Source organism: Daucus carota, chromosome 8, assembly GCF_001625215.2.
Source record: "Daucus carota subsp. sativus chromosome 8, DH1 v3.0, whole genome shotgun sequence".
In the NCBI taxonomy this organism is placed as follows: domain Eukaryota; kingdom Viridiplantae; phylum Streptophyta; class Magnoliopsida; order Apiales; family Apiaceae; genus Daucus; species Daucus carota.
Genome location: NC_030388.2, coordinates 24,940,291 through 24,963,558, shown reverse-complemented (window position 1 = coordinate 24,963,558; position 23,268 = coordinate 24,940,291). Strand labels below are relative to the sequence as shown.

At 31.6% G+C, this 23,268-nt stretch overlaps 1 long non-coding RNA gene across 1 annotated transcript; it reads left to right on the top strand.

Annotated features, from left to right (window-relative positions):
• Window positions 1-1,426: 1,426 nt before the first annotated feature.
• Window positions 1,427-22,863, top strand: LOC108198865 (uncharacterized). Its single transcript, XR_001802201.2, has 4 exons — window positions 1,427-1,567; window positions 3,641-3,717; window positions 21,500-21,563; window positions 22,220-22,863. It is a non-coding gene; the product is annotated as an uncharacterized LOC108198865 (long non-coding RNA).
• Window positions 22,864-23,268: the final 405 nt, after the last annotated feature.

Below are 23,268 nucleotides of genomic sequence, written 5' to 3'. Positions count from 1 at the left end.
GTTAATTTTGTTATAATCTAACGGTGCTTATTTGTTCAATATACGATCCAACGGATGATAAGCTTTTGGACCATGTGACCATGCGACCAAATTATCTCCCTTACGCTTATTATATATAAGTAGATAATTAAGCACATTTAACATAGTATTTGAGAAATTGTTTTAATTTAAATTCAAATTATATCTTGCAATCTTAAATACATATGATTTTGAATGTTGGAGATTTTTTGTCAACTTTAAAATTTAATTTCTTTTTGAAAATTAGAAAAGACCCAAAGACCCGATCAAGTGATTGTATATTACTCATGTTATTCAAAATTTGATAATACAGTAAAACTTCTTTAAATTAAAATTTTGGAAGTTGATAAACTCTCTGAATTGATAAAAATTGAGTTGCAAGTCCTACTGAAATCTAACAACCCCTGTATCGGTGATAATTAATATATTTTGAAAGAATTTAGTATTAAATATCAGTTCCAACTTTTGTGTTGCAATAACTACTCTATTTTTACAAGTATAATGATGCTCAATTAAATTCATTTGATAGAAAATTGATGTTTCACTATAGTTAATTTGGTTTATCATTATTATATATAAATAAAACGTAAGTAATTACATGTAGATTTTTTCGACATAAGAAAAGTTTATTTGGTATATAGTGAATTTTGTTATCCTATAATTGATGGTGCAAATTTTTTTTCTTTCAAAAAAATGTATTATCTAACTAAATAACAAAGATGACAAGGAAGCTGTTTAACATGGAAAAGCCATCACATCCCATGTATTCTTCTTTATGTACATTCAAATTGTACATCTATACATAAAATAATTAGATGAGTTATTGATATGCATTATTATATAAATAAACAATATTTTCTAAAATCTTGAATATTATTAAAATATAACAGTCAAATATTTCTAGACAAAGATTATTAAAATACAATTTGCTAACCATCAAAGAGTTAGAATATATAATATATTTATAATCAAAGATTACCATATTAAATTTTTTATATATTTGTAACTATATTTATATTAGAATTACATATATATACTAAATTTTATTTTATATCGTAGATCATTTATTAATTATTTAATCTAGTTATCTTCTAACTTACCATTTATTAGTTAAAATTATTTTAATTTAGCAGTAATATATAAAATATTTTATAGTTCTATAATCTGTTTTAATTATATTTCCCTTTAATTCATAATATATTATAAATTATAAATACATCACATATAAATATAACTTCTTAAATTACCAGTAAAAAACCCAACATAATTTCAAACAAATATGTCAAGATTTCACTAGCCCACTTAACCCAAGAAAATTAATTTGTTGTTCATTGGTCGGCCCATCTTAAACCACTTGCCCACTTAGCCCAAGAAAATTAATTTGTTGTTCATTGGTCGGCCCATCCTAAATCACCTAGTCCTTTCTCTCCTTAACCCTACTCCGCTCTTCTCATTGAAACAAATTACAATCGCCTCTTCTCCATACTGTACTCATCTCACCCTCTCATCCTATGGATTTTCCTTCTACAAATTCAAGGTATTCTAACAAGTAAGTCAGCTCCCTCTACAAATTCAAATAGTTAGTTCTGATTTGTAAGTCAAAACTAGTGTTTGGGTATAACCGATATTCATATATCCAAACCCTAATTTAATTTGATTTTGATTTTTTGTTGTACTTGTTTATACCGTGTGTTTCTCGATTGACTACATATTGGCAGGTTTCTTAAAGGTTAGTAGGGTATCATTTTGGTTTCTTCAGTTGTCATCTTAAATTGCTTCTTTCATTTGGGGCTTTGATTTAGGAATTTTATCAATGTAAATTAAGATTTTAATTAAGTGGTATTTATGACATATTTCATCGTATGAAATTTATAATTTTTTATATTTATCTATTTTTAATTGTTTTGGATTTTTTTTGAATACATATATTTAATTATAGAGAGACTGTGAGAAAGATATATTTTGAGGACTAATATAGGGAGGGAAGGAGAAATGAAGAGATGTAGAGAAGTTGGGGAGAGAGAACATAGACATAATGAGGGAGGGAGATTTGATTGCAGCTCTTTTGTGAAGTTTTAGCATGTTTTATATATGGTTTAAATTATACATGTTGCTCATATGTAAATATATGTTTTGACTATAGCTGATCACTTATTATTAGAATCGGTCGGTTCCATCTCTTTTTATAATTATTTTGTATTTAAGATATCTACCGAGGATGGTTGGAAGGATGTTTGGGTTTGTGTTTGTATAGTTCAAGTATGTGTTTGGAACACATCATATTTGGGTTTTCTTCAAACCCATGCCTCAAACCCTGAGGGTTTCATAATCAATGGGAGGTGGATATGAAGGGTGGGTTTTAGAAATCATTTTTCACATTTATTTTCATCCAATTTATACAATTATAAGTAAATTGTTAATATAAAATGAAATAAATGACTCAGAAATGTAGATAATATTATTTAATATTTTTAAATTAATTATAATTAATCATTCAATAATATTTTAAATCAATATTATTCAATCCACCACTCAACCCTATTCCTGATTCTAATTCCATATCCGTCTTTCACCAAAATATCTCTTATATTTATAGGTGTATATGTTGGGTTTGATACTGCTATATATATATATAACTCGTTGTACATGATTACATGTAGTAGTGGTGTTGTTAGCTAGTATGTCGGGAGATTAACATGGTAAGAATCATGAATATAATGTTGAGAAATGAACATGCTAAGGCTTTAATAAACATAATAATACTTGTGGAATACAACTATATTGTTGTGTGCATCTACATGTGTTGGTTTTTGAAAAAAATTAGGATTAAAATAATTTTAATTTTGTTGATTGGCTTGTGAGTGGTGAATACCTACCTATCTAGCTAGTGAATTTTTGCGTCTTCTAAAGGTTGCAACACATTGAGTTATTTTGTGCATCTATGATGTAATGACTTGTTAATTGAGTTATTTTGTGCATCTATGATGTAATGACTTGTTAGTGGTGTATATATACCTACTTGTCCACTTGGTAAATGGGGATCCTCTGGATAAACCGATGAGCTATTTGGATAAACCGATGTGTTTATAAGAGAATATGTATGTAATCTCAGTTGTTTTCGGAGTTAATATATGTGTGTATCCCATATGCATGATACATAGGTTGTCATGGCCAAATGTTGTTGAATGAATAGTTAAGGAATATCATACTTAGTGCGTGAATGTATAATTAGAAATTTATTTTTATTTGATTAAATTGATCTATATATGCAGCTTGAAGGATTCAATTCAATTAGTATATATGGTGAAATGATTCTTGCATTTACTTTTTTACGGACATCTATCTTCTCCACAAACTTTTGCCCTTATTATATTCGACTTTCATTATAACATAATACTTGAAAAAATGAAGAGGTGGATGAGGACATCAAACATGAAACATGATAGATAAAAGAGTTGGATGAATACAAAGCATGAAAGGAATCATATATATTAAGTGTGTATGACAATCACACTTGTTTTACTTTTACATAATGTCAATCATATTGTCAATAATCTAATATATTATTAATTTGAACATAATCCACCTATCATTTCTATCTAATATGACTGGTGTATTACAGAAATGTAATGCAGGAAATAATGAAGAAAATGCTCCAAGAAGGATGTGGTTCACGGGTCATTATATGCTTCTATTGAGGTATTTTTTTTTATAATATTTACTATTTTAATGATATCATTCATCACATATTCATATATTAGTTTTTCTTGATTCATGAGTTCCATGCAATATATATATATATATATATATATATATATATATATATGTATATATAGACACACACACACACAAATTTATAGGTTAGTATCAAACTAATTCAAAAATATTTTAGCTACGATTTAATATTTTAAAAGTAAGTAGGAGATGGGTAAGACATATAATCACTATATTTTATCAAAAATAATTTTTTGGTTGAGAAGAAAATAATACAACACATTATCAAAAGTTGATTATCACATATTTGTTAATTATTGCACTATTAACCATTTTGGAGCAAATTAAAGGTTATGTCTTTGTTATTTTGGTGATGGTCATGTGAAAATTCACTAGATAATTTACAGTTTACATGTCATTACATCAAAAGCAGTTGCTAAGTCTTCAAAAATACTCAAATGTCACACAACTAAAGTAACTACCAACTCTATGTAGCCCGTTTCAATATTCATATCCTGATAGATACGGGTCACTTCTTTCTTCCTTCATTCCAAGGCATCCTGCGGTGTTTGTGATGTTCTTTCAAGAAGTTCTCCTTCACCAGCATTAGGAATTTTAAAAGAAAATTGGGCCAAGTCAACTCCATCCGCCTCATTGGGATGTTCACGCAAATATTTTTGAACTTCAGCTGTGGACAACAATCTCTCGGGCGATGATGTATAATAATACACATCTGCAAATCTGGTTCCATGGAAACCCATGATCTTCAAAATGCACTCCTACCCAGAAGGTGGTCGAGGAATGTTGGGTGTTTCAATTACCCAAAACTTGCTACCATCTGGTTGAAAATCAGGGTCAACAGTTCAAGATATATGAGAACACCACTGATGAAGAGCTCTGCATACAAAAGGCTGCTCTACTAAGTGTTCATGGATTTTCTTGAATTTCTCCTTTGAAGGAATAAGCCTCCACTTATAACAGAGTGAACACTGGACAGTGTAAGCTTTCATAGATGGCGCAATCCAACAAGCCTGGTTCTGTGGAGGTTGAGTAACAGTTCCATCAGAAGCAGCAGCGTCAACAGGAGTATAAACAGCCAGCTGATGATTGTCATCCAAACTATTAACATTTTTTTCTATAGACGGAGTGCCTTCAGCAGGTAAATGGATATTGTTCTACTAGGCAAAAACAAATTGAGCATACAACTCGCTCCTCCATCTCTTTTTTGGGTGAAGGTCTTGCAGATTTATCTCAGGATCCATCTTAAGTACCCTAATAACCTTGTGATTAGCTCTGATTGCTATGAAAATTTCACAACTTGTAATTCAGTGACTTCCACGCTTGAAAAAACTCATGATATCAACAAAATCGCTGGTCCACTAGATGTAGCTTTTCCACCGGGCAATATGCCTAATATTGGGTCGAGAGACTGCTGGACAACAAATTAAATATTTAATTCGTTGTCCAGCAGTATCTCGACCCAATATTAGGCATCTTCCTGGTGGAAAAGCTACATCTAGTTCCGAACCAGCGATTTGGTTGATCTCGTGTGTTTTTTCAAGCGTGGAAGTCACTGAATTACAAGTTGTGAAATTTTTATAGCAATCAGAGCTAATCACAAGGTTATTAGGGTACTTAAGATGGATCCTGAGATAAATCTGCAAGACCTTCACCCAAAAAAGAGATGGAGGAGTGAGTTGTATGCTCAATTTGTTTTTGCCTAGTAGAACAATATCCAGTTACGTGCTGAAGGCACTTCATTTGATTGAAGAAAATGCCAATAGCTTGGATGACAATCATCAGCTGGCTGTTTATACTCCTGCTGACCCTGCTGCTTCTGATGGAACTGTTACTCAACCTCCACAGAACCAGGTTTGTCGGATTGCGCCATCTGTGGAAGCTTACACTGTCCAGTATTCACTCTATTATAAGTGGAGGCTTATTCCTTCAAAGAAGAGATTCGAGGAAATCCGGGAACACTTAATAGAGAAGCCTTTTGTATGCAGAGCACTTCATCAGCGACTTCCTCAGATATCTTGCACTGTTGACCTTAATTTTCAACCAGATGGTAGCAAGTTATGGGCAATTGAAACGCCCAACATTACTCGACCCCCTTCTGGGTGGGAGCGCATTTTAAAGATCAAAGGTCCCCAAGGAACCAGATTTGCAGATGTGTATTATTATACATCATCGCACGAGAGATTGTTGTCCACAGTTGAAGTTCGAGGTATCCGCGTGAACATCCCAGTGAGGTGGATGGAGTTGACTTGACCCAATTTTCTTTTAAAATCCCAATTCCGGTGAAGGAGAATTCCTTGGAACTACCCAATTTTCTTTTCAAATCCCAATTCTGGTGAAGGATAATTAACATTTTACATGTCATTACATCAAAAGTAGTTGCTAAGTCTTCAACAATTACTCAAATGTCACACAACTAAAGTAATTACCAACTCAATGTAGCCCATTTCAATATTCATATCCTGATAGCTACGAGTCACTTCTTTCTTCCTTCATTCCAAGCCATACTGCGGTGTTTGTGATGTTCTTTCAAGGAGTTCTCCTTCACCGGCATTAGGATTTTAAAAGAAAATTGGGTCAAGTCAACTCCATCTGCCTCATTGGGATGTTCACGCAAATATCTTTGAACTTCAGCTGTGGACAACAATCTCTCGGGTGATGGTGTATAATAATACACATATGCAAATCTGGTTCCTTGGAAACCCCTAATCTTCAAAATGCACTCCCACCCAGAAGATGGTCGAGGAATGTTGGGTGTTTCAATTACCCATAACTTGCTACCATCTGGTTGAAAATCAGGGTCAACAATTCAAGATATATGAGGACACCACTGATGAAGAGCTCTGCATACAAAAGGCTGCTCTACTAAGTGTTCACGGATTTCCTCGAATTTCTCCTTTGAAGGAATAAGCCTCCACTTATAACAGAGTGAACACTGGACAGTGTAAGCTTTCACAGATGGCGCAATCCAACAAGCCTGGTTCTGTGAAGGTTGAGTAACAGTTCCATCAGAAGCAGCAGTGTCAGCAATAGTATAAACAGCCAGCTGATGATTGTCATCCAAACTATTAACATTTTTTTTCTATAGATGGAGTGCCTTCAGCAGGTAACTGGATATTGTTCTACTAGGCAAAAACAAATTGAGGATACAACTCAATCCTCCATCTCTTTTTTGGGTGAAGGTCTTGCAGATTTATCTCAGGATCCATCTTATGTACCCTAATAAACTTGTGATTAGCTCTGATTGCTATGAAAATTTCACAACTTGTAATTCAGTGACTTCCACGCTTGAAAAAACTCATGATACCAACAAAATCGCTGGTCCACTAGGTGTAGCTTTTCCACCGGGCAATATGCCTAATATTGGGTCGAGAGACTGCTGGACAACAAATTAAATATTTAATTCGTTGTCCAGCAGTATCTCGACCCAATATTAGGCATCTTCCTGGTGGAAAAGCTACATCTAGTTCCGAACCTGCGATTTGGTTGATCTCGTGTGTTTTTTCAAGCGTGGAAGTCACTGAATTACAAGTTGTGAAATTTTTATAGCAATCAAAGCTAATCACAAGGTTATTAGGGTACTTAAGATGGATCCTGAGATAAATCTGCAAGACCTTCACCCAAAAAAGAGATGGAGGAGCGAGTTGTATGCTCAATTTGTTTTTGCCTAGTAGAACAATATCCAGTTACCTGCTGAAGGCACTTCATTTGATAGATGAAAATGCCAATAGCTTGGATGACAATCATCAGCTGGCTGTTTATACTCCTGCTGACGCTGCTGCTTCTGATGGAACTGTTAGTCAACTTCCACAGAACCAGGTTTGTCGGATTGCGCCATCTGTGGAAGCTTACACTGTCTAGTATTCACTCTATTATAAGTGGAGGCTTATTTTTTCAAAGGAGAGATTCGAGGAAATACGGGAACACTTAATAGAGTAGCCTTTTGTATGCAGAGCACTTCATCAGCGACTTTCTCAGATATCTTGCACTGTTGACCTTAATTTTCAACCAGATGGTAGCAAGTTATGAGCAATTGAAACGCCCAACATTCCTCGACCCCCTTCTAGATGGGAGCACATTTTGAAGATCAGGGGTTCCCAAGGAACCAGATTTGCAGATATGTATTATTATACATCATCGCACGAGAGATTGCTGTCCACAGTTGAAGTTCGAGGTATCCGCGTGAACATCCCAATGAGGTGGATGGAGTTGACTTGACCCAATTTTCTTTTAAAATCCCAATTCTGGTGAAGGAGAATTCCTTGGAACTACCAAATTTTCTTTTAAAATCCCAATTCTGGTGAAGGATAATTAACAGTTTACATGTCATTACATCAAAAGCAGTTGCTAAGTCTTCAACAATTACTCAAATGTCACACAACTAAAGTAACTACCAACTCTATGTAGCCCATTTCGATATTCATATCCTGATAGATACGGGTCACTTCTTTCTTCCTTCATTCCAAGGCATCCTGCGGTGTTTGTGATGTTCTTTCAAGGAGTTCTCCTTCACCGGCATTAGGATTTTAAAAGAAAATTGGGTCAAGTCAACTCCATCCGCCTCATTGGGATGTTCACGCAAATATCTTTGAACTTCAGCTGTGGACAACAATCTCTCGGGCGATGGTGTATAATAATACACATCTGCAAATCTGGTTCCTTGGAAACCCCTGATCTTCAAAATGCACTCCCACCCAGAAGGTGGTCGAGGAATGTTGGGTGTTTCAATTACTCATAACTTACTACCATCTGGTTGAAAATCAGGGTCAACAGTTCAAGATATATGAGGACACCACTGATGAAGAGCTCTGCATACAAAAGGCTGCTCTACTAAGTGTTCACGGATTTCCTCGAATTTCTCCTTTGAAGGAATAAGCCTCCGCTTATAACAGAGTGAACACTGGACAGTGTAAGCTTTCACAGATGGCGCAATCCAACAAGCCTGGTTCTGTGGAGGTTGAGTAACAGTTCCATCAGAAGCAGCAGCGTCAGCAGGAGTATAAACAGCCAGCTGATGATTGTCATCCAAACTATTAACATTTTTTTCTATAGATGGAGTGCCTTCAGCAGGTAACTGGATATTGTTCTACTAGGCAAAAACAAATTGAGCATACAACTCACTCCTCCATCTCTTTTTTGGGTGAAGGTCTTGCAGATTTATCTCAGGATCCATCTTAAGTACCCTAATAACCTTGTGATTAGCTCTGATTGCTATAAAAATTTCACAACTTGTAATTCAGTGACTTCCACGCTTGAAAAAACTCATGATATCAACAAAATCGCTGGTCCACTAGATGTAGCTTTTCCACCGGGCAATATGCCTAATATTGGGTCGAGAGAGTGCTGGACAACAAATTAAATATTTAATTCGTTGTCCAGCAGTATCTCGACCCAATATTAGGCATCTTCCTGGTGGAAAAGCTACATCTAGTTCCGAACCAGCGATTTGGTTGATCTCGTGTGTTTTTTCAAGCGTGGAAGTCACTGAATTACAAGTTGTGAAATTTTTATAGCAATCAGAGCTAATCACAAGGTTATTAGGGTACATAAGATGGATCCTGAGATAAATCTGCAAGACCTTCACCCAAAAAAGAGATGGAGGAGTGAGTTGTATGCTCAATTTGTTTTTGCCTAGTAGAACAATATCCAGTTACCTGCTGAAGGCACTCCATCTATAGAAGAAAATGCCAATAGCTTGGATGACAATCATCAGCTGGCTGTTTATACTCCTGCTGACGCTGCTGCTTCTGATGGAACTGTTACTCAACCTCCACAGAACCAGGTTTGTCGGATTGCGCCATCTGTGGAAGCTTATACTGTCCAGTGTTCACTCTGTTATAAGTGGAGGCTTATTCCTTCAAAGGAGAGATTCGAGGAAATCCGTGAACACTTAATAGAGAAGCCTTTTGTATGCAGAGCACTTCATCAGCGACTTCCTCATATATCTTGCACTGTCGACCTTAATTTTCAACCAGATGGTAGCAAGTTATGGGCAATTGAAACGCCCAACATTCCTCGACCCCCTTCTGGGTGGGAGCACATTTTGAAGATCAGGGGTTCCCAAGGAACCAGATTTGTAGATGTGTATTATTATACATCATCGCACGAGAGATTGCTTTCCACAGTTGAAGTTCGAGGTATCCGCGTGAACATCCCAGTGAGGTGGATGGAGCTGACTTAACCCAATTTTCTTTTAAAATCCCAATTCTGGTGAAGGAGAACTCCTTGGAAGAACATACCACCCTTGTTTTACAAGACGGTCACAAACGCCGCAGGATGCCTTGGAATGGAGGAAGAAAGGAGTGATCCGTATCCAACCTGGATATGAATATTGAAATGGGTTGCATAGAGTTGGTAGTTACTTTAGTAGTGCTACATTTGACTAATTGTTGAAGACTTATCAACTGCTTTTGATGTAATGACTTGTAAACCGTTTGTTTCCATTTGAATTCATGAGTAGAGCAATTTTCATTTAAAAAAAATTTGTGAAACCTAACACCAAATCTGAGTTTGAGTCCTCCAATTTCCCTTCTAATTTTAATTCAATTTCTTATCATAATAAACGGTAAGGTTAGAGTTACCAAGCTAATTTTTATGCACAATATATTTATATTGGATGTTTTTTCATATATTATTTTATATTTTAATGTTAAATGTTCAATTTCCTACTAAATTTCCATCTACTTATTATATATATAGTAGCCCAACAGGTTCGTGTCAAGCCTCCCTCCTGAGCAAATAAATTACCTAGCTCCGAACCTGAGCCTAACTCCGAACCTAACATCTTCTCATATATATAAAAAAAAAGATGTTATTCATGAGGCTCGAACTCGGAACCTCTCCAATACAAATACATCACTCAAACCACTTGAGCTACACAAACAATTAGTTTATTATTCAAAAGCATTAATCACATACTTTAAAACTTTTGTATTTATATTCGTTTCAATATCTTATTTATTTGAGATGAGTTATTATTTCAGTTAAGTCTCATATATCGTTTACATGATAGATTAATATCTATAAATTATTTATTTACATAAATAAATTTAAAATTAAAAAAAATATGAATAATCGGGTTCGTGCCATGATTCAGATTTCAAAAAATAGATATAATTCGTATTCGAATTCAAATCTAACTTAATAGTTTAAACGAGCACCGATACAATATTATAGAAATTTTAAGTCATGAATGTGAGAAATAAGCACAAAAACTGAGGTTTAAGCGAGCATCTTTGAAAGGAAAAATTGAGGAGCTTTCAACATGGGCTATGTCATATTAATTTCTTTTATTATAAAAGGCAATTTATAAAGAGATTACAATATTTTGGAGAACACGAAATAAGGTGACTGAAAGAATATTCCTATGTAGAATATTTTTTTATTTTAAACTTATGAATTCAGAATTTGATGTGTAACTAAATCTTTTTTTAAAAAAATTATAGATATAAGAATAGGTACAATACATCAAATTTGGTGTCGGAAAATATATCTAAATGATATAATTTTGATGATATATGTATTTGAAATACTATAACTTGTGATATGAAGATGAATTTAAGGAAATTTTATATTGTTAATCAAAAGTCAACCACATAATAATAAAATGCGTTTACGAGAACTACTAAAAAGATTTGAGTTATAAATTTTATTTTGTTAAATAAAATAACACAGAGAAATAAGTTATATATATTAAAGTCTTAAAACTATAATTTTTAATATGCCATCATCCAATATATAACATACCAGTTAAATAAAATGATTCAAACTACAGTTAAATTAATCATTTACAAATTAAACTAATAAAATATAATTAATTCTGAACCGGATAATCTGACGCGATACGGTGAAACTAATATCTGATTAAACGGGACTAGAACAAGAATAGTTTTTTCATGATTCAAAATATCGAATATATAACTTGATCTTTAACAATTGAACATGATATGCCACATTGATCACTCCTAATAAATACGAGTATCAAAATATTAAAAATGTGAGTTTGCACAAAGCTAAAAAAGTAACTACACGACTAATTGAACTAAATATTTTATGGTTTTATGAACTTCATGATGCCTAACTCATATCTACTCTCGTTTTGCTATTTGAAATTCCATAAAATCATTTGTTTGAGATCTGTTTTATAACGATTACATGAAAAATCATTAAAAGTCTTAATAGACAAGCTCAAAAAACTAATTATAGAAAATTAAAATTTTATAACGAGATAATGTTATAACATACTATATCAAAGTAATATTCATCTAATATTTTTAAATTAACAATAAAAATATAATACATTAAAGTACTATATAATTGATATGAAAAATAAAAGGATAAGACACATCAAAGGTGTCAGAAATTTTTCGGGGTGCAATTATACGGTTAGTAGTTCAATTGATGCTTTTATAATAAAACAAGGTACGTGTCTTTTTTACGTACAACATATGTTTCAATTTTTATTTATACAAAATGTGTGCAACATATGCTAAAAAGAATGTGTTGATGATCTGCTCCATCATGTATCACTTTAACAATTATGCAAACGTACGCTAAAAAAAGGAAATAAATGTAGGACAACGCAGACCACACATCTTCATTTAATCATGATTTAGGATATCGTAATTCGCATATCAAAAACAGGTTTTCATCAAAATCATGGTATATTAGTTGAAATAATTTAAGGGTTAATTATCAAGTTGGTCACTAAAGTGGGCTCAATGTATCAAATTGGTCACTGAACTCAAAACGGTATCAAGATGGTCACTGAAGTGGCCATAAATATCAAACAGGTACCTTGAAATATAAGTTCAAGCAGTAAAAATATTATTTATAAAGTTCTACACATTATTTTTGAGTGTTACCAAAACCAAGTAAAAAGTTATGACTTCTAATATTTATGATAATATATTTAAATATTATCAAGTTTATTTATTATTTATTTTTAATTAAAACAAAGACAATAACTATATAATAAAATATAAATTATAAATAAACTTGATAAAATATAAATATATTATTTTAAATACTAGAAGTCATAACCTTTTAGTTGGTTGTGGTAACATTTAAAAATAATATGTAAAACTTTATAAATAATATTTTTACTACTTGAACTCATATTTCAAAGTACTTGTTTGATATTTTACGGTGACTTTAGTGACCATCTTGATACTGTTTTGAGTTCAGTGACCAACTTGATACACTAAACTCACTTCAGTGACTAACTTGATAATTAACCCAATAATTTAATAATTTCAACAATAAATTACAGATACTTTTAATGAGGTATAATATATTTAAAATTTAAAATTTCAGTATTAATTTCGAATATAATTTTGAACATAGATAATATGACAATGGTCTCTATATCCTAACGAATTTGAATATAGAAATATCAGTTCAAATGTAGTTTTTGATCTATAATTTTTTTTTAAAAATATACTCCCTTCGTCTGATTTTAAGTGACCTTATTTGACTTTCACGGAGATTAAGAAAAAAGTAGTAAAAAAGAGTAAATTTAGTTGGAAAGTGGGTAAAGTGGTGGAATATATCAAAATTTAATAATAGATTTGAGATAGTGGTGGTAATTAGTGAGTGTGATAGTGTTTATTTAATATAAAAGAGTATAAAATAGAGAAGTAGTGTGTGTAATAGTGATAAGTAGTGTTTAAAAATAGTAAGTATAGTAAGTTCATTATTTTAGAGATGTCTCAAAAAGGAATAAGGGTCATATAAAATGGGATGGAGGGAATAGTACTTATTATTACTATTAATGCTATTAGGTTGTATATATTACATTTTTCATGTTTACATATTTTGTCAAAAAGTAAAACGTAATAGTTACGCTCAAAACAATATGATGACACACGGATATTAGTTAAAACATAATACAAACTCAAGGTCCGTACAAGAACAATATAATGATATATGAATATTATTTAAAATACAGCAAAAACTAGAGCCCCGTGCCTCGCACGGGCTTTTATGCTAGTTTCGTATGTTAATATTCACCTTCCATAATTTCTACAATGTAGTTAAAGATAAGATTATTTAAACTAAATAAGTAATATTGTATTACTAGTACTATTTGTCCATATAAATATTGTATCTGTTGTAAATAATTTAGTCAAGATAAAAAAAATGAAGCGATTTTTGTTATTTTGGTCTCAAACAAAAACCAAAATTTTGGTCTAATTTCAATTTTGTTCTTTCACCAAAATTCTTATAATTTAATTTTTCAAATTTTATTATTTTGATTCTTTTCTCTATTAGTTGAAATTAGGCTATTAGTTCAAATTAGACATAGTTCTTTTATCAACGTCTCCGTATTTTCACATAATCATCACAAATATAACAAAGTCATAATACTTTATTTGCTCAAAAATGGTGAATAGTGCAATAATTAACAAATATGTGATAATAAACTTTTGATAATGTGGTGTATTTATTTTCTTCTCAACCAAAAAATTATTTTTGATAAAATAATTTTTTTCTTACTTTTAAAATATTAAATCATAGTTTAAATATTATTAAATCAGTTTGACTAAACCCCCGCTCTCTCTCTCTCCCTCCCTCCCTCCCTCTCTCTCTCTCTCTATATATATATATATATATACTATATATATATATATATATATATATATATATATCTATATATATATATATATATATATAGAGGGTGTGGTTCATTGAGGAACCAACTTTATTGAGTAACTTAGGAACTCTGATATGAGTGGAGCACATGTCTATAACAAGTCTGCCTATAAATACAACTGCTCTCACGCAAGGTGTTTAGACTTCTGAACATGCATGGACCTTTTTTAGCAAAAGAACACAACTAGATAATACAAAAATTTATTAATAACATGTTATACATTAATTTAACGAAATTTTTTCTATATTACGTATAATAGAATTTAATTTGTAAAAGATATTTCTGATATAAAAATATTCTTATTAGTAATTTTACATTACATACTAAATACTCTAAAACATATAAATTTTATAATTTTCTATATTATATAATTTCATATTTTTATATTTTTTTGTATTCAATAATTTTTATTGTGCGTTTTGTAATATTTTTTTGTGTTCAGAATTTTTTAGGTTATGTATTTTCAAGTGTTTTATATTTAATTTTGTATGTTATGTATTTTTTTTAGTGTTATGTATTTTTTAGTGTTACGTGTTCTATAATTTTTGCATTACATAAATTTTGTGTTCTGTATTTTTTTTTATTCTTTAAATTTTTTATGTTATGTATTTATTTATGCATTTTATATTTTTGGTGATGTTATGCAATTCTATAATTTTTATTTGTAACTATAATCTTTTTCGTGTTTTAAAAATTCTTTTTGTGCATTTGTAATTATTTTATGTTCTGAATTTATTATGTTCTGTATTTTTTTTGTATGTTCTTTTTTTGAACATTCTTATATCTTTTTTTGTTTACAATATTTTTTTATGTTCGGTATTTTCCTGCATAACTACTTTTACATAACTTATAAAAAAATTATTTTATTTACAAATTATAATTGTGTTATGTGTTCTTAAAACTTTTAATTTTTAATAGTTTTCATTTTTGTAATAAACATATTTTGGTATTATATTTATAAGTAATTTATATACAAATACAGAACATACACTACAAGTACAGAACATAAATACAACTAAACAGTACACGTTCTTCCTAATTTCTAGGGTTTGAGTGGACGTACGTGTCTCTCCTATTTTTGTGCCGTGTTCTTTTTCTACTTTTAATCTTGATCGTCGTTTTCTTTTATGATCAATGGCTTTTGTTAAAAGTTACTAAGTTACTATTTCCACCGGATCCCCAAGGAGAAGCCCCCTATATATATATATATATATATATATATATATATATATATATATATATATATATATATATATATATATATATATATTTATTTATATATTGTATGGAAATCATGAATAAGTAACCAAGAATCACTAATATATGAATATGTGATAAGGGATATACATTAAAATAGTAAATATTAAAGAGAAATACCTGAATAGAAGCATATGATGACCGATAATTTTCACATACCGCAACAAAAATTTCTGTTGGCAATTCACAAATTCAGTCGACAATCGAGTGTAGCAACGGAATTGGCGACAAATTATTATATTGCAAACATCGCCGTAAGGAATGTATTACATATAGATATTTTGGTTATATATATAGCAGTATCTAATGCAACATATAGATCTATAATATATGGAATTAGAATCAGAAATAGGGTTGAGGTGGTATTGAGTTGAGATATTATTTGAGATATCGTGTTCAATTGAGTGGTGGAATGAATAAGATTGATTGAAAATATTATTAAATGATTAATTATATTTAATTTAAAAATATTAAATAATATCTTCTCCATTTATGAGTCATTCATTTCATTTTATATTAACAATTTACTTATAATTGTAAGAATTGAGATGAAAGTAAATTTAAAAATGATTCCCAAAACCCACACTTTATGTCCTCCCCATTGGTTATGAAAACTCAGTGTTTGAGGTATGGTTTTGAAGAAAATCTAAACATGACGTACGCGTTTTGAACAAACAAACACATACTTGTACTAGAAAAATATAATCCCAACCATCCTTAGTAGACATCCTCTTAAATACAAAATAATTATAGATAAAGATGGAACAGATCGATTCCAATGGTAAGTGAGCAAATATATTCAAAACATGCATTCAATATGAGTAACATGTATAATTTAAAAAATATTACAAGAAGCAATGTTGAATGTAGAATTAAAATACGAGTTTCATGCATAGTTTAAAACATATATTTAACTAATAATTGAAATATGAGTGACATGCATAATTTAAAATATATATCTAATGTTGAGGGGAAAAAATATTGATATGAGCATTATGCAATCATTAGTCCAAATAGTTTCATGGTCATGATGGTTATATTAATTTCTTTTGTTCCTTTTAAATATGATTTATTATTTATAATTACACCCAAATACAAAAATATATATTATTTAGGTGGTTAATTGAGTTGTTATTTCTTAAATATACTCATCTTGTTCTACAAAGTTGATTTCAACACATATGAAAGAAATCTGTTATTTGGCAATGCAAACAATAAGTTAGATTGTAGAAGGGGGTTTGAATACAATCTACAAAAAATTTGAACTATTTTTACTTAAATTTGAGGTGGGTTGTTTAGTCCACGTGAGAGATTATTCAATTAAGAACCTCCAAGTAAAAATTACTTGGCTGCTTATAAAAGAATAAAGAGCACAAGCTTACAAAATCTTACTTACTATCTCTACTGCTTTACTCTTCGGTTCTTGGCGTATAGGATACATTGAAATGAAATTACAATGTGAATATATACCAATACAAACTAAGATAGTCTGCAAAAGCATAAACCTACTCTTTTTTTAACAGTTACAAATATAGAATTTCTTGGACGTGATAGTACTTTTGACAGCTTGAAATTCTTGTTGCTTTGCTAGAAATTGTAGGCTTCGAGGTTCGAGGTTCTCAATATTTGACTAAACTCCTTTTGGTTTAGCTTCCAAAACTGGTGAAATACCTTTCAGATCGGCCCATATGACTTTTTGTCCTTGACTTGTAGTTGTCAATTGATAGTAATCAACTGCTATGAGAAATGTAGTCGTTGATAGCTTCTTTATTTAGCCGTTGATTGATTGATTTAGCCGTTGATAGCTTGTTTATTTAGTCGTTGATGCTTCTGGCTAGCCATTGATCTTCACTTCACTTGTATAGGTTACATGACTTCAAATATTTACAATTTATGTCACCTTATCTATACATCCATTGATAGAACAATTGCTATACCGGTTGATCACTAATACATCTATCAACCGCTAAGATGCTACAGTTTTGTTACCGTAATCAATTGCAATTAGTTATGCTAGCCATTGATCAGCAACACTGAAAAATTGACTATATACAAATTCAAAGTACTTTGTATCATCAAGTATAACATATTCCTCACAAATTGAAGTTACATCTCTTGACTCTCCTAAGCTAATACATGTATCTTTCCCGGTCAAAACTAACAAATCAATTTTTTAACAGATAAATCTAATCGAGAATATCAAGAACACAAATTAAAAATATATAGAAAACATGCTAAAACTGCACTGAAAAACTATATTCAAATCTCTCCCCCCCCCCTCTCATCATGTCTATGTTCTCTCTTCCCGACTTCCATGCATCTCTCGCTTTCTCCTTCCCTCTCTGTATTAGTCCTCACAATATCTCTCTCTCACAGTCTCTCTATAAATAAATACATGTATTCAATAAAAAAATCCAAAAATAATTACAGGCAAGGATGTATAAAAATATAAATTTCATACAATGAAATATGTCATAAATACCAATATAATTAAAACCTTAATTTATATTGATAAAATTCCTAAATCAAATCCCTCAATGAAAGAACCAATTTAAGATCACAAATGAAAAAAATTTAATGCCTTAATGACCTATAAGAAACCTGCCAATATGTAGTCAATAAGCACAAAGTGTAAACAAGCACAACACAAAATTAAAATCAAATTAAATTTTTAAGTTTTGGATAAATGAACATCGGTTTTACCCAAACCCTAATTTTGACTTACAAATCAGAACTAACTATTTGAATTTGTAGTGGGAGCTGACTTACTTGTTAGACTACCTTGAATTTGTAAAAGAAAATCCATAGGGTGAGAGGGTAAGACTAGTACGGTAAGGAATGACACTATTGTTTGAGTGAGTGAGAAGAGCGGAATATGTCAAGGAGAGAAAGGACTAGGTGGTCTAGAATGGGCAGACTAATGAACAACAAATTAAATATTTTGGGCTAAGTGGGCTAGTGAAATCATGACATATTTGTTTGAAATTATGTTAGGCTTTTTATTATTAATTTAAAAGTTATACTTATTATTTAAAATTATGATATATTATATATTACGAATTAAAGTGAAATATAAGTAAAAAAATACATAACTATAAAATAATTTATATATTATTTCTTAATTAAAATAATTTTAACTATTAAATGATAAGTTAAAAGATAACTAAATTAAAAAAATTATTAAATGATTTATGATAAAAAAAACAAATTTAGTATATTTATGTAATTCTAATATAAATGTAGTTACATATACATACATACATACATATATATATATATATATATAGGCAAGTGCTCAAATACAAACTCCTTAGTGTACAAACGTACAAACAATCACTAAATGACTTGAACACAATCACTAAATGATTGAACATAATCACTAAATCTACCAGGAGTGTCTGATGGAGAGATAAGGGGAAGGGAGCACTTACGGGGCGGCATAGCCGAGTGGTGGTGCAGCGTGGCCGGCGGCAACCACGACGCCGGCGCAAGGGCAGTGCTAGAAACATGATTGAGGGATAGCTACACGATTGAGGGAGATGAGAAAAGCAGTGGTGAATGTGTGTGTTTGTGTGTGTATAGCACTAATCGGTGAGGGAACAATCAGAGAGAGAGAGAGAGAGCCACTAGCAGTGGTGGTGGTGGTGGTTGGTGGTGGTAGGTGGTGGGTGGTGGTGAGAGAGAGAGAGGCGCTGGGCAGTGGTGGTTGGTGGTGGATGGTGGAGAGAGAGAGAGAGTGGCGCTGGGCAGTCGTGGTGGTGGTGGTGGGTGGGGTGGTCGTGGTGGTGGTGATTGGAGGTGATTGTGGTGGCGGTGGTGATGGATGTATGTATGTATTTGTTAAATTAAAATATGCTAATCACTAAATATTATTGTCATAATCACTGGTTTGTACGTTTGTACAGTAAGGAGTTTGTACTGGAGTAAGACCCTATATATATATATATATATATTAAATTTTAATATGATAATCTTTTGATTATAAATATATGTTATGTTTAGGATATTCAAACCCAACACTTTAGACTCTAGCTTGCTCGAACGTGCCTAGTTCTTCAACAACCAATAATAATATTTCTTCCAAAATATCAACTTCCTCAGTTTCATCATAAACTTCACTGAGCAGCCGGAAGTTTCTGGGTTCACTTGAGTCCCCAGCTGTATCTGAATCATAACCGTTGCCTTCATTCCCTTGAACTGCTCAGCTTGTCCCAGAACTTGGTGTGCGGGGTGATCGTGACTCTGTCTCATCCTCCTCATACATCTTGGACTGTGTATCAATAATAATGAATGATTCAGATTTATTATTACCTTGCATCTCTGAGTGTTCCCAGTTCCATCTCTTATCTTCTTCGAATACGACATCTCGAGTGACATGTAACCTAGCTCCCAGTGGTTGGATTGTATAAACTATAACCTGTGAGTTTTCACACATACCTATTTCCAGCTGGAGTTGGTGGAGAGATCGGACCACATAAATCAGCATGTATCAGTTCAGATTTCCTTTTGCCACAAACTCCGCCTTAGATGGGAATGATTTTCTTCACTTGCTTCGACAGGAGACACCCATTATACACTGCCTTTGGCTGAGTGGTCTTAGGCAAACCTAGAGCCATATCCTTCTCTAACATCGTGTATAAAGCTTGAAAATTCACATGAGATAATCTCGAGTGCCAGAGCCAAGTCAACTCCAACACAAGTTTAGATTAATACGAAATTAATTCCTACAGATTTGAGACCGAGGGTGGACAACATGGATGTTAATTAGGTCTCCATTGTAGAGTTTCTTTAATTTAACAATCTAGAGGATATGGAGGCTGTGATTAATAATGAACTATAGAGTAATTATGAACCCTAATTATATTAAAATTTATTACAACTTGGTTCGAATGTAATTCAAAATGTCTCAATGTTTACATATAATTTAATGAGGAATATTGTTAATAAATTAACTAAATGGCGGAACTGACATCAAAACAAAGTTGTAATAATGTTATTATAAGGTGAAACACCAAAGAGGTACCATTGCTTTTCCAGAATTCAAAGTTATAAGCGGACCGTGATATTGCTTATGTGGAGCATAACATTTTTAAGAGGAGTTCATAAGATTTAATATATACCTGAATTCACTTCCATATAACCATTCCACCCGGAACACTTTTAATCTTATTGAATTGTGAAAATACAATCAAAGATTCACATTGTTTTGATGTATCTATAATTTATATACACTACATAATTACTCATAATTGAAGTTTTATTTTAAAATTATATATGATATGGGCACTTGAGAAGTAAATGGGGGATTTAAAATTTCTATAATTATTTTTTTATGAAAATTTTATCTCATGACATTAAACAACTCTCCATCCTTCCAGTACTGTTAATATATGTGTGTATTACATATGCATGACACATAGGTTGTCATGGCCATTTATTAATGAATAGTTAATGAATATCATACTTAGTGCGTGAATGTATAATTAGAAATTTATTTTTGTTTGATTAAATTGATCTATATATGTATGTAGTTTCAAGGATTCAATTTAGTTATTATATATGATAAAATGATTCTTGTATTTTCTTCTTTACCGACACCTTAATCTCCTCCACAAACTTTTGTTCACATCTTCTGTTATATTCGACTTTCATTATAACATAATACCCGTAAAAAATGAAAGAGGTGGATGAGTACATCAAGCATGAAACAAATCATTGATAAAAGAGGTGGATGAGTACATCAAGCATGAAAGGAATCGTAGATATTAAGTGTGCATGAAAACCATACTTGTCACTCATATTCTCAATAATCTAATGTATCATTTGAACTTAATGCAGAAAATAATGAAGAAAATGCTCCAAGAAAGATGTGCCTCACTGGTCATCATATGCTTCTATTTAGGTATTTCTTTATAATATTTACTATTTTAGTGTATATCATCCATCACATATTCATATATTAGTAATTCTTGGTTACTTATTCATGAGTTCCATGCAATATTTAAATATATATAAGTTAGTCAAACTAATTCAATAATATTTAAGCTAACATTTAATATTTTAAAAGTAAGTAGGAGATGGGTAAGAACACATAATCACTACATTTTGCCAAAAATGCATCACATTTTAAAATAATCACTACATTTTTGGTTGAGAAGAAAAAAAATACATCACATTATCAAAAGTTGATTATCACATACTGTATTTGTTAATTATTGCACTATCCCATCATTTGGGAGCAAATAAAAGCTTATGCCTTTGTTATATTTGTGATTAGGGCTGAGCAAAACCGAACCAGAACCGAAAAATCGAACCAAATTGTGTAAATTCGGTCTAGTTCGGTTCCAATTTTTCCAAAATTTCGATCTATTCGGTTTTTCGGTCCGGATCGAATTAAATTTATGTTCAGTCCGGTCATTTTTTTAAAAATTCGGTTCCGGACTGAATAGACCGAACTATTTATAATATTAATTTATTTAAATATAACATATATTAGTTTGTTACTTTTTCACATCTTATCTTTTCTGTAATGTCATGATAATACCTCTTGGCTCCCAGATGGCCAGACGCATTCAGCTGCCCCTTTCATAAACTCTAGTTTTGCTATCAGATTCACAAATCATGCCGGCAATCATTCCCAGTGGCAGCTTCCAACAACACCCACTCGACCATCCGCTTCTCTTTTTTACGAATCTCACTATGTTTCTATCTCTCTCTTTAGATCTCTCCGAGTCGGCTGTTGTAGCCTGAGTTGACTTCATATTTGAGCTTGAGTAGTTTACTTCATATTTGAGCTTAAGTTTGAAACAATACCATGCTAAAGCCTATGCCGGGATGTGATTAGCAAGCATATGTTTGTGATTTTGGCTTTATTAATTTTTTCATTTTTTTGATAAAAAAATTTCGATCCCAAAGGAAAGAACCAAACCGAAATAATTCGGTTCGGTTCCCGTTCGGTCCATATGATAATTTCGGTCCGGAAAAATTTAGAAATTCGGTTTTCAGTTCTTTCGGTTCGGTTCGGTCCCGGTTCGGTTCTGGACCGAACCGAACCGAATGCTCAACCATATTTGTGATGATCATGTGAAAATATGGAGAAGTTGATAAAATGATTGTGATTTGAACTAAGAGAGAAAAGAATCAAAATTGTAAAATCTCAACAATTAAATTATAAGAATTTTGATGAATGAATAAAACTGAAATCGAACCAAGATTCTGGTTTTTGGTTGAGACCAAAATAATCAAAAAAAAAAATCTTCAATTTATTTTTAGGGAAATTGCACAAAATACTACCTTTTTTAAAAGTATTTTCAAAATTTGAAACTTATTTTCAAAATTACTATTTTTTAAGTTTTTTTTAAAAAATACGATTTGCAACTTGTGCAACTGAAAGTGCGACTTTGATTTAAATTTTGAAAAGTTGATTTATAAGTTGAGATTTTAGTTGATTCCTATTGTTTCAGACATGATAGAACTTCCGCCTTCGATACAATCACAATCAATTGAGGAGATGCAGAAGAGGAAGGAGGAGAAAGAGAGGAAAATACCAGTATAAACGAGTAATATAACCATGTGTAGGAATCTCTACACAACCACCCCGTCGCCGA